The sequence below is a fragment of the Rhipicephalus microplus genome, unplaced genomic scaffold, assembly GCF_043290135.1.
Source record: "Rhipicephalus microplus isolate Deutch F79 unplaced genomic scaffold, USDA_Rmic scaffold_180, whole genome shotgun sequence".
Taxonomy (NCBI): domain Eukaryota; kingdom Metazoa; phylum Arthropoda; class Arachnida; order Ixodida; family Ixodidae; genus Rhipicephalus; species Rhipicephalus microplus.
In genome coordinates this window covers 37,496-47,979 of record NW_027464751.1, presented here as the reverse complement: position 1 = coordinate 47,979, position 10,484 = coordinate 37,496, and positions in this window count along the sequence as shown.

Genomic DNA, 10,484 nt, shown 5'->3' with positions numbered 1-10,484 from the left:
TGGAGGTTGGGCTGGGGCTTGCTCCCCACGCGAGATCGGTTGCAGCGATGGCAGGTAGTTCGCACTTCCACTTGCCCCAACTGCGTCATGGTAGAGACCAATCGACATGCGACGTTTGAATGTGTGGTTTCCTGACTTTTTTGGCGTGCGGTTAATGCTGGTTTTCGGGGACAGGTGTGCGAACTTTCGTGTCCAACGGCCGATTTCCGCGTAGCCGCTTCTCCGCTCTCTTAATAGTTGCGGGGCTGTTCAGCCTTTGGAGAAACCGATGTGAGGCCGTAGCTGCCAATTGCCGCCGGCGTGCCTTGTGGCCGATACTGGGAAGAATGAGACGAGAAATCCTCGCGTTCCTCTCCGAAGAGCTTTTCTTCCTCGGGGAGCAAGAGTTTCTGCGGCATTGGTCGTGCCCTTTCGTCAAGGTGGAACACGAAAGGATACAACTCATTTTTCGACCGACTTGGTGCTAAGCAGCGCCCGTTGAGTTGTTATATATGATTTCATTTGTTACAAATTGTGTTTCATTTGGATCTATTGTATCGTTATACCCTTGTATCGTGATATCACATTGAATTTTTGTGTACATGTATGCCAACATAATCATGTATATTAGAGCAAATGTCTTCAATGTAACGTAGTGATGTTAGTCGTGAAATATAGATGTGCCGAAGTGTATGTGCCCTGTTACTGGAATGGTATGAAGCCTTTGTGTTCTGTACATGCTGTAAATAAACTTTTTCTAAACAAGGTATTTTTTAACAGCAGTAAGATACGTGCGCAATTCAGTGTTTAGTGCCCAAATTTATTGTTACCTTTTTTAACTTTTCGTTCAAAGGTAATTTTACGTCTCAAATGTATGATCCGACGGGTTATCGATGTATTCTTTTCATTGTTTCTTGTTTCTCATCGGTACAAACCTGCTGGTATAGTGAAATTCGATATCTTGAAATTCAGCCATATAGCATTGACGTCGTTCATTTTACTCAAGCTATGCAAACATAGCGAATGGTGGTCAATATTGCTTCGGTGATCAACTTTCACAAAATATACGACATGCGTATTTGTGCTCTCAGTCCTTGGGCCTGAGGTGCTACGCTTTACCTCCAAATATATTAACTTAAGATTCGAAATGTCAGCCTCTGCCAATAGATCATGTTCTTCAAATGGCTCGTCCAGGAACACTAGATGAATGAATGAATTAATAATTTTATTCAAGTGCAAAAAAGAAAACTACACTTCAGAAACAGGGGAATAAAGGCATTCACGCCTGACGAGGTCCTCTCCCCATAAACAACAAGTTTCACATAAGCAATGGCAAGAAGAAAACGGAAACAACTGAAAAACTTACGCAAAAAAGTAGTACTTCACAAACAACTTTGAATACACTAGAAAAATAGAATAACTTTTTGAGAAGTAAATATATAATCAAACGTTTTCCTTTTGATTAGGAAAACAGTGAATGCTGAATTTTTTTTTCATTCTTCATTGAGCCTCACTTTTCGGGGGTCCTATCAGAATGCTGTATGGTGGCCTTCTCAAGAGAGGACTTCCCTGTAACAAAATACTGCCGCCTTTTTGACTCGATTATGTCTTTCGGTAGTACGTGTTTCCTTCATCTGATGTGGTTATAAGATTGAAAAAAAGAGAGAATTGAGCCCCGTAAATGTCTGCATCATGTAGCGACACCTCTAACAGTAGCTCACAGGGAATGAGGGGAAGGAGGGATTAAAAGGATAGAATTAAAGGCATATATACATAGAAATAGATGCGCTGAGCCTGCGAGTGAGGACATATCGAGGGAATAGGAGAGATAAAAAAAGATGTAATTAAGGTCACAGGAGTCCGAGGACGGTGCACCACTTCCGGGAGCTCTTGTCGGCGTCAGCAAATGGCGTGGGGCAAGTCCAGTGGGTAAGAACTATGCTGTCGTCGGAGGTCGGCGTCAGGAGATGACGTAGGGCCAGCCCAGTCGGCCAGAGCTACGCTGACGTCGGAGATCGCGAGGGCACAACTGGTCGGCACGGAATCCAGCGAGTGAGTCCTTCCTTTTTCTCAAAGCATCTGCGTTACACTGCGCCGCTGTCCTCGCGGTTTTCAGTCCAACTGTCTTTGGAGATAAATATGTTAATATGACATCGAACACACAGATCATCATCATATCTATCCCACTCTTCACTTTTCGATTAATTTTCGGGTTGGTGGCTTCATTATCGGTGTAGGCGGAAATGCTATGGGCCCAGGTGGTCAGATTTTGGTGAACGTCAAAGAATCCCACCTAGGTGGTTGAAATTTGTGGAGCCCTCCACTACGACGTTTCTCATAATTATATGGTTGTTTTCGGACGTTAAACTACACAATGATCAGTCAATAATACATACACACATACATACATACACACATACATACATACATACATACATACATACATACACACACACATACATACATACATACATACATACATACATACATACATACATACATACATACATACATACATACATACATACATACATACATACATACATACATACATACATACTTACATACATACATACATACATACATACATACATACACACACACACACATACATACATACATACATACATACATACATACATACATACATACATACATACATACATACATACATACATACATACATACATACATACATACATACATACATACATACACAATCACCTTCTGCATGAAAATGTGTCTTCAGCAAATAACGTTGTAGGAAAAACGCAGTTTGTGAAAAAGCAGCACAGCGCCTCATTGTCGACAAACGTCGCTTCCATTGAGAAGGTTAATATTGACGCGCGTATGTGCCAGTGGTGAGGAAAACGAAGGAGCGCGAGTGTCTTTGGCCGAGGGTAAAAGACGAAGAAGTCGTTGGAGTCTGTTTCCTGCGATCGATAAATCGTATTTGTTCTAGGCGCTTTGTGTGCTCGTCAATCTCGCGTCGTCACACTGGTGGAGGTGCTGGGTACGTCTTCATGTTTGGCACCCCTTCGCGGACCCGACATTCAAGCCCGGAATCCCTACCACCCATCGACACACCAGTCCACCGTTCCAGCCGCCGTCTGCGAGGCCTAGCTCCCGAGCTCAATCCCTTTCCAGAAACTGCCAGCAATCGCTTGCCTCCTTCAACCACCATGGCCACTGCAGCTACATCGCACATGACACTTCAGAATCCCATGATTCCTGACTGCTTTCATGGTGAGACCTATGAAGATGCACAAGACTGGCTGGACCAGTTCGAACGCTTCGCGAAGTACAACCAGTGGGCCACCCCAGAAGACAAGCTCGCGAATGTGTACTTCTACCTGAAAGACAACGCCCAGACGTGGTACATTAACAGGGAAAGAAGCATGGCTACGTGGGATGACTTCCGCAACCAGCTGATTGACACCTTCAGTAGTCTTGACAGAAAGGAGCATGCGGAACGTCTCTTGGAAGCTCGAATTCAAAAACCAAACGAGAGCGTCGCTATGTTCGCCGAGGACATGACCCGTCTTTTCGGCAGGGCGGATCCCGAGATGCCGGAAGACAGGAAGCTCCGGTATCTAATGCGAGGCGTGAAGGAGCAACTGTTTGCTGGGCTTGTGAGAAATCCGCCAACAACAGTAGCTGAGTTCACGAAAGAAGCCACAGCTATTGAACGGGCCCTACAGCAACGGTACCGCCAGCAGAACCCGGTCAACGTTGGATCGAGTAGCCCTGTCACGACTGCGGCGAGCCTCTGCGACAACGACAGGCCTCTGCGGGAAGTCATCCGGGAGATTTTGAGGGAGGAGCTTCGGCAGCTTGGTTTAATTCCAGCAACTGAACCGACACCGGCATTGTCTTTTGTCGCTGATGTTGTCCGGGATGAGGTCCACCATGCTCTCTCTTCATCCGGCTATAATGGTGTGCGACGACATTTTACTTATGCTGATGCAGTCCGACGCCCCATCGTCGCTCCTTCAGCACAGCAGACCCCAATGACTGGACCACCACCAACCCTGCAAACACAGCCACTGTCAGCACCTACCACTTTCGCAACCTCACCGATTCCTCCGACAAGACGAATGCCGTATAACCAACATGCCCCACAACGTCGCCCCACAACGTGGCCCAATAGTGAGTCTCCACTTACCTACCAGCGTCGGAAAACCGATTTGTGGCATACCGCTGACCGTCGACCGGTATGCTTTCATTGTGGCGAAGCTGGGCACGTCTACAGAGTTTGCCGTTATCGCGACGCTCAGTACTCGAGATTTCCTCGCTACCCTGATTACGTTGCGTACGACGATCAACGCATGTACAACTACGCCCATGTGAACACACCACCGCAGAATCCAGTAATGCCCCGATCACGTTCTCCATCTCCTGCGCGGCCCAGTTCACCTAATCGTCGCAGTTTTGCCGACGTCACCAGGGGCAGGTCCCCTAGCCCGCGACGGGGAAACTAGACGCAGCGACCTCGGGGGGTGGGGTTGCCAATATTCGAAATTCTGAACAGCCCCCATTGCAGACAAGCGACAGCTCGAAGCCATCGATACCGAAGAAGACGACAGCAACGACTAATTCGACGAATGAGACAACTGCCGACGTAACCGACGTTATCAGCGCTGACCTCGTCGTTCACATTGACGGCCACCAAGTGACGGCACTTGTGGACACTGGCTCCCACTTTTCTATAATAAGCCTACAGCTAGCCGAAAGACTCAGGAAGGTGAAAATGCCATGGCAGGAACCCAATATAAGAACTGCAGGAGGTCAGTTGATGACACCGGTTGGAAAGTGCACGGCCCGACTCTTCATTGCTGGTTCCACCTTTGTCGCCACCCTCGTCATTCTCCACGAGTGCTGTAAACAGCTCATATTGGGAATGGATTTCTCGCGCGAATACGGGGCTGTGATTGACATCCGTGGCAGAAGCGTAACGTTCACTGTAAGCTCGGAGACTGCTACAGATGAGGAACACCAGCCACCTCACTTCCGTATTGCCGATGACGACGTCATACTGCCGCCACGAAGTTGTTCTCTCGTATCCGTGCACTGTGACAAATTACGAAATGGTACTGGCGTCGCTGAACACATCAAGGAGCTCGCATTCACTAGCGGCATTTCTGTTGCCAGGGCTGTCATCACTGTTATTGACGGATGCGCTGAACTGCTATTGACAAATTTCAGCAGAGAACGCCGACACATAGTTAAAGGCACGGCTATTGCCTATTTTGACGAACTCTCGCAAACAGAAGATTGTCATTTAGTGGAGGAAGCAGCAGCGTCTACTATCACTACACCGACACCTGTAGACGTTGGTCCAATGTTATCTCCCATTGATCGAGACCGCCTTCTCACGCTGATCAACAAGTTCCACGGCTGCTTCTCATCCACATCAAGAGTTGGTCAAACGGCACTGACGAAACACCGCATCATCACGGATTCCGATGCCAGACCCATCCGGCAAAATCCTTATCGAGTCGCCCCAAAGGAGCGTGAGGTAATTCAAAAACAGGTGAAAACGATGCTACAAGATGGTGTTATTCGGCCGTCTAACAGTCCTTGGGCATCACCTGTAGTACTCGTCAAAAAGAAGGATGGTAGCTTGCGTTTCTGCGTCGACTACCGTAAGCTTAATCAGATCACAAAGAAGGACGTCTACCCTCGGCCGCGTATTGATGATTCATTGGATAGACTACGAAACGCACGCTACTTTTTGTCTATGGACTTGAAAAGCGGCTACTGGCAAATTGAAGTGGATGAGAGAGATCGTGAGAAGACCGCCTTTGTTACGCCAGACGGACTTTATGAATATCAGGTTCTTCCTTTCGGTTTGTGTTCGGCGCCAGCAACATTCCAGCGTCTCATGGACATGGTTCTGTCGGTACTTAAGTGGCAAACCTGCTTGGTGTACCTCAATGACGTGATTGTCTTTTCGGCGACTTTCGAGGAACACTTACGAAGGCTCGAAGCAGTTTTTGAAGCAATACGCTTGGCCGGTCTTACTCTAAAACCAGAAAAGTGCCACTTCGGCTTCCACGAACTTCGATTCCTCGGTCACGTCGTGAGCAGCCAAGGGATCCGACCCGACCCGGATAAAATTGCCGCCGTGGCAAACTTCCCGGCACCTTCAGACAAAAAATCAGTGCGACGTTTTTTAGGTCTCTGTGCCTACTACCGGCGGTTTATTGCTAATTTTTCGCGCATCGCATGGCCATTGACACAGCTTACTCGAGGTGCTTTGTGTGCTCGTCAATCTCGCGTCGTCACAATATGTTAATATGATTAAGGTGTCCATATTGCGACAGTAATCGAATGATCGCAAAAAAGAAACAACGAGCAAAAGGCTCCGGGTAAGTGCATTTACTGGGTGGAGGCAGGTGCATCAACTTCTCAGAACGCTGTCTTACCAGTATCGTAAGCTTGCGGCAAGCATGGGCGTGTGTTATTGTTACTTTTTATGTTTTCAAGAATAAGCAAGGCGTTATTGTGTGTTTTTCAAATATATTTCTGCCTAGCAGCAAACACAACGTACATAGTGAAACGGCGCAGCTCGTAATCAATTGAACTGGTCAACAGTTTGTCGTCATAGGGTTTGAATACGAAACGACTCTTCGCTGGTTCTACAGCTATGACGCTAACCTACAGAGCGCAGATAGTGCGTTTCGTTGAAGGAAATAGACAAGAGACTCATTACCCTATTGAAAATCCTGGATTGATGGATGATGGAATTGTTGGTGGATACCGTGGAAAAAATAGTGGATATGGTGGAAACTGTAGTGGGCATAATGGCTGATGACGGCTAGAGTGGAAAAAACGGTGGCATATGGTGGTGGTGGTGGCGAGCCTATGGTAGTGACGGTGAAAATTGCCGGCTCATGGTGGCGCGGCAAAACGTGTTTGGTGAAAGGCTTGGTGAGCAAAGTGGATGACGGTGGCATGATGGAAGCTTAGTGGATGACGGTGGCATGATGAAAAGCACATGACAGTATACATGTGAAATCACTTATTTGTAGTGTTTCATTCTTGAATGCGCAGATGTATGTTTGCAGTCAAAAGAAACCAACGCTGCTCATTATGCTTTCTAGTAGTTTTTTTTTATTCCTGTGCTGTCAACAACGCTTTAATTTTTGTGGAGCATAGAATATGCGGCCAGGAATATGTTTACATTTCACGCACGTACTTACATCAATTTGACATACGCGATGTGTTTCCTTATTGTGATGTTTAGAAGACTAGAGTTGTCACTGTGAACATGACAATAAATGCCCCGCCGCGGTGGTCTAGTGGCTAAGGTACTCGGCTGCTGACCCGCAGGTCGCGGGTTCGAATCCCGGCTGCGGCGGCTGCATTTCCGATGGAGGCGGAAATGTTGTAGGCCCGTGTGCTCAGATTTGGGTGCACGTTAAAGAACCCCAGGTGGTCGAAATTTCCGGAGCCCTCCACTACGGCGTCTCTCATAACCATATGGTGGTTTTGGGACGTTAAACCCCACATATCAATCAATCATGACAATAAATGTTTTACATCGCCTAGCAGTTGTCGAAAAGTTAATGGGCTCCACTCCGCAATTGCCCCTTCAATGTTAGAGCAGAACACATCGGTCACTTGATGTCGCCACGCTAGAAACGCGACTCTGCTAATTCTTGCACACTCTATTGCATTAGCTGCACCTTTAAGTTAACAAAGTGCGTGCGAATATGCATAAACTTTCACTTTCGACACGCGTCGAGATGAGCCCCAGCGAATTTGACTTTCATCCTTCTGTTCTCCCACCATGATTTTCACCAAAGTTTAGTCATACCGACCGAGCTCGTACAGGTGTTATCGGCGCTTCTGGGTTTCAGACTACACAATTTTGACAAGTAAAAATGTCAATACAGCACAGCTGCGGCATCATTTACCCTAAATAAAGCCCTTTTTATTGTGTACGGTATCCACACAAGAAGCGACAAACATCGATGCGACGCGCTTGTAGCACTTCCACCAAAGGCACTTCTCGCCTCACCGACAGCCGCCGGTCGCACTCGCCGGCGCTTCGCTGGCTGTTATGCGAGAACATAGACACGTCAATTCGTATGCTTACTGAACCAATATGATAGCATAATGTTTCTGGCGCACTGCATTCGTTTAGGACAAGCCGTTATGCAGCTGTTCCTAACGAAAGAGCAACAGCGGTGCGCTGCCACGACTGCGGTGTGCGTTGCGCGAAAAACATCAAAATCAAGTGTGTGCTTATCTACCGAATGAGCATAGAAGCGTCATAAAGCCTGAACAGATATCGCCCTTTGAAAGGAGCGAAAAACGAATAATAAACTTGGCAGTAACCGCCGATAAACTCGACCTGCTCCTCAATCCACTGAGTTGGTTTTTTTCCTTGCGGTTGTAAATTGTAACAAAAACATAGCGCTGATGCCATTATCGCAGTAGCAATCGTTAGAGGCAGCAGTTGTTCGTGTTTATCAAATGTGCAAGTCTTAGTAGCATGTGCAGATACCGTACCAGCCACGTAAACAAAAAACACAACTGAAGTTAAACAGTGTGTTTGTGGGTCGACTATTTCTTCAACACCTATACCGCCAACTGTGTGCGTGGCGCACTGGTTAGTGTACTCAACTCATAACTTGGAGGTGCGTGATTTGATTCCACGCTGGCGCGAGTTTTTTTTTTTTTTTTTTACAGGTCCTTGCTACATTCTTTTTTATACTAATATTTTTATTATTTCTTTAGCGGCAGCTCATCATGGTGGTTCTGAGGCTGCTTCGCGCTCCAGAACTGCCGGCTGGAGCGCGCCATTCACCATTCGCTCCACCATAGCCACCATACACCATGTGCCACCATTTCCACCGCCATAATCCACCAAAATGGTGGATGGCGGAATCCACCATTCCCATGGTGGACGTTATTTCAATAGGGTACTTATCACTTTCTAGCTATTTCTTACATTCTTTCTCTAAATAAATTGAATGCTTGCTTAAAAAACTAAATATAAAGCATCCTTGAGTACACTCAACTTGCGCTCATCTCTGCCTCCTGAGCTAAAGGAATAGTGTGCGTGCACGCCTGATATATTACCGATTGACGAAAAATGAGGCCACGGTGACCAGTGCATGCTGCTGAAGAAGAGTGGAGCTTGTTTCTGTTTTGTTTTTGTTTTTTTTCTCCTACTCGTGACGTTGTTCTGAGTCGTTGTTAGTTGTTTTCCTGTTTACTTCACGTCGCCGCGCTTCCTTTTCAAGTAAATGCTGATAAATTTGACGATGGCTGTTCCTGAAAACGTATTGTCGTTGTCTAGGGTCTTACAAACGAATGTTGAGCTTTAAGTAGTTTTTATTTGCGAAAAAATGCCTTTGGTGTTTGACTCACGACTTGCGCCGACCGCATAGAAACGTCATAACGCTTCCGAGTGAGACCGTCAACATTTTACTCCTCTTATCACAAAGATTTCCGAGTTTACGGCCGTTTCGAAGAAATGGGCTGCCGAAGAGGGCGCGATTTTTACCGCGAAGTGACCGGAAGCCGCGGTGCTCTATTAGAGCGGACTGTCAGCCATTGCCGGAGGCGTGCGTTACCAGAGGCATCATTTTCTTACGTATACCTGTATATAGGTTTCCGGCTTTTTAGATGCAAAGATAATCCGCGAATCTTGAGTGTGCCTCAAATCAAAGTTTTCTCTACTTTCAAGATAAGATAGTCGTCAACAGATGTCGTACACACTTCTCTTCTATACCCTATGAAACGCAGCGACGAACATTAAGGTGCATCAATTTCGCCTCCCGACTTTATGAAGCTCCCAAAGCGACGCTCTTGATAAACGTCGCAAGCACGCATAGCCGGACTTCCGCTGAAGGAGACCCGCTACGACATTATCCTGACGCCATTGCTGCACTGTCGCATAAAGGTCGCCTCGTAAAATGTACACGTGAGAAGCTCATATTGCAGAATAATATAGATAAACAGAAACACTGCAATTTCCTAGTCTTTTTACACTACGCAAAAAGGTTTGGTTAATAGTTTGTGTTTCAAAGATGGCTGCAGACATTGTCTTAACAGGCAAATGTTCTTGTTTCAGAGGAGGCATTAAAGAAAAAAAAACTCTACAAAAGCACTCTGTGACCGTGAGTTAACTCTAACGAAAGAGGCAGAGAGGTAGAGTGAGAAAGAGAATATAGGTAGAGAGAGATAGGAAAAGGCGACTGCCGATTTCACCTGAGTGGGTCAGCCCAGGGGTGCCGTTTACGTGAAGCCGGGGCCAAAGGGGTGTGTTGCCTCCGCCGGGGGCCTTAAAGGTCCAATCCCCCGGCGTTGGCTCAACCCCCAGGATCCCCTTTTCCCCGGACACGGCAAAGCCACGCACGGCTAGGCGTGGGAGGGAGTCAACCCCCCCCCCCCCCATTAACTTGGGTCCGTGGTGTCGCTACACACCAAATGTCTGCTTGCGCAGACGCCCTTGCGGGGAGTTTTCTTAGTACAGAACAACATAAAAA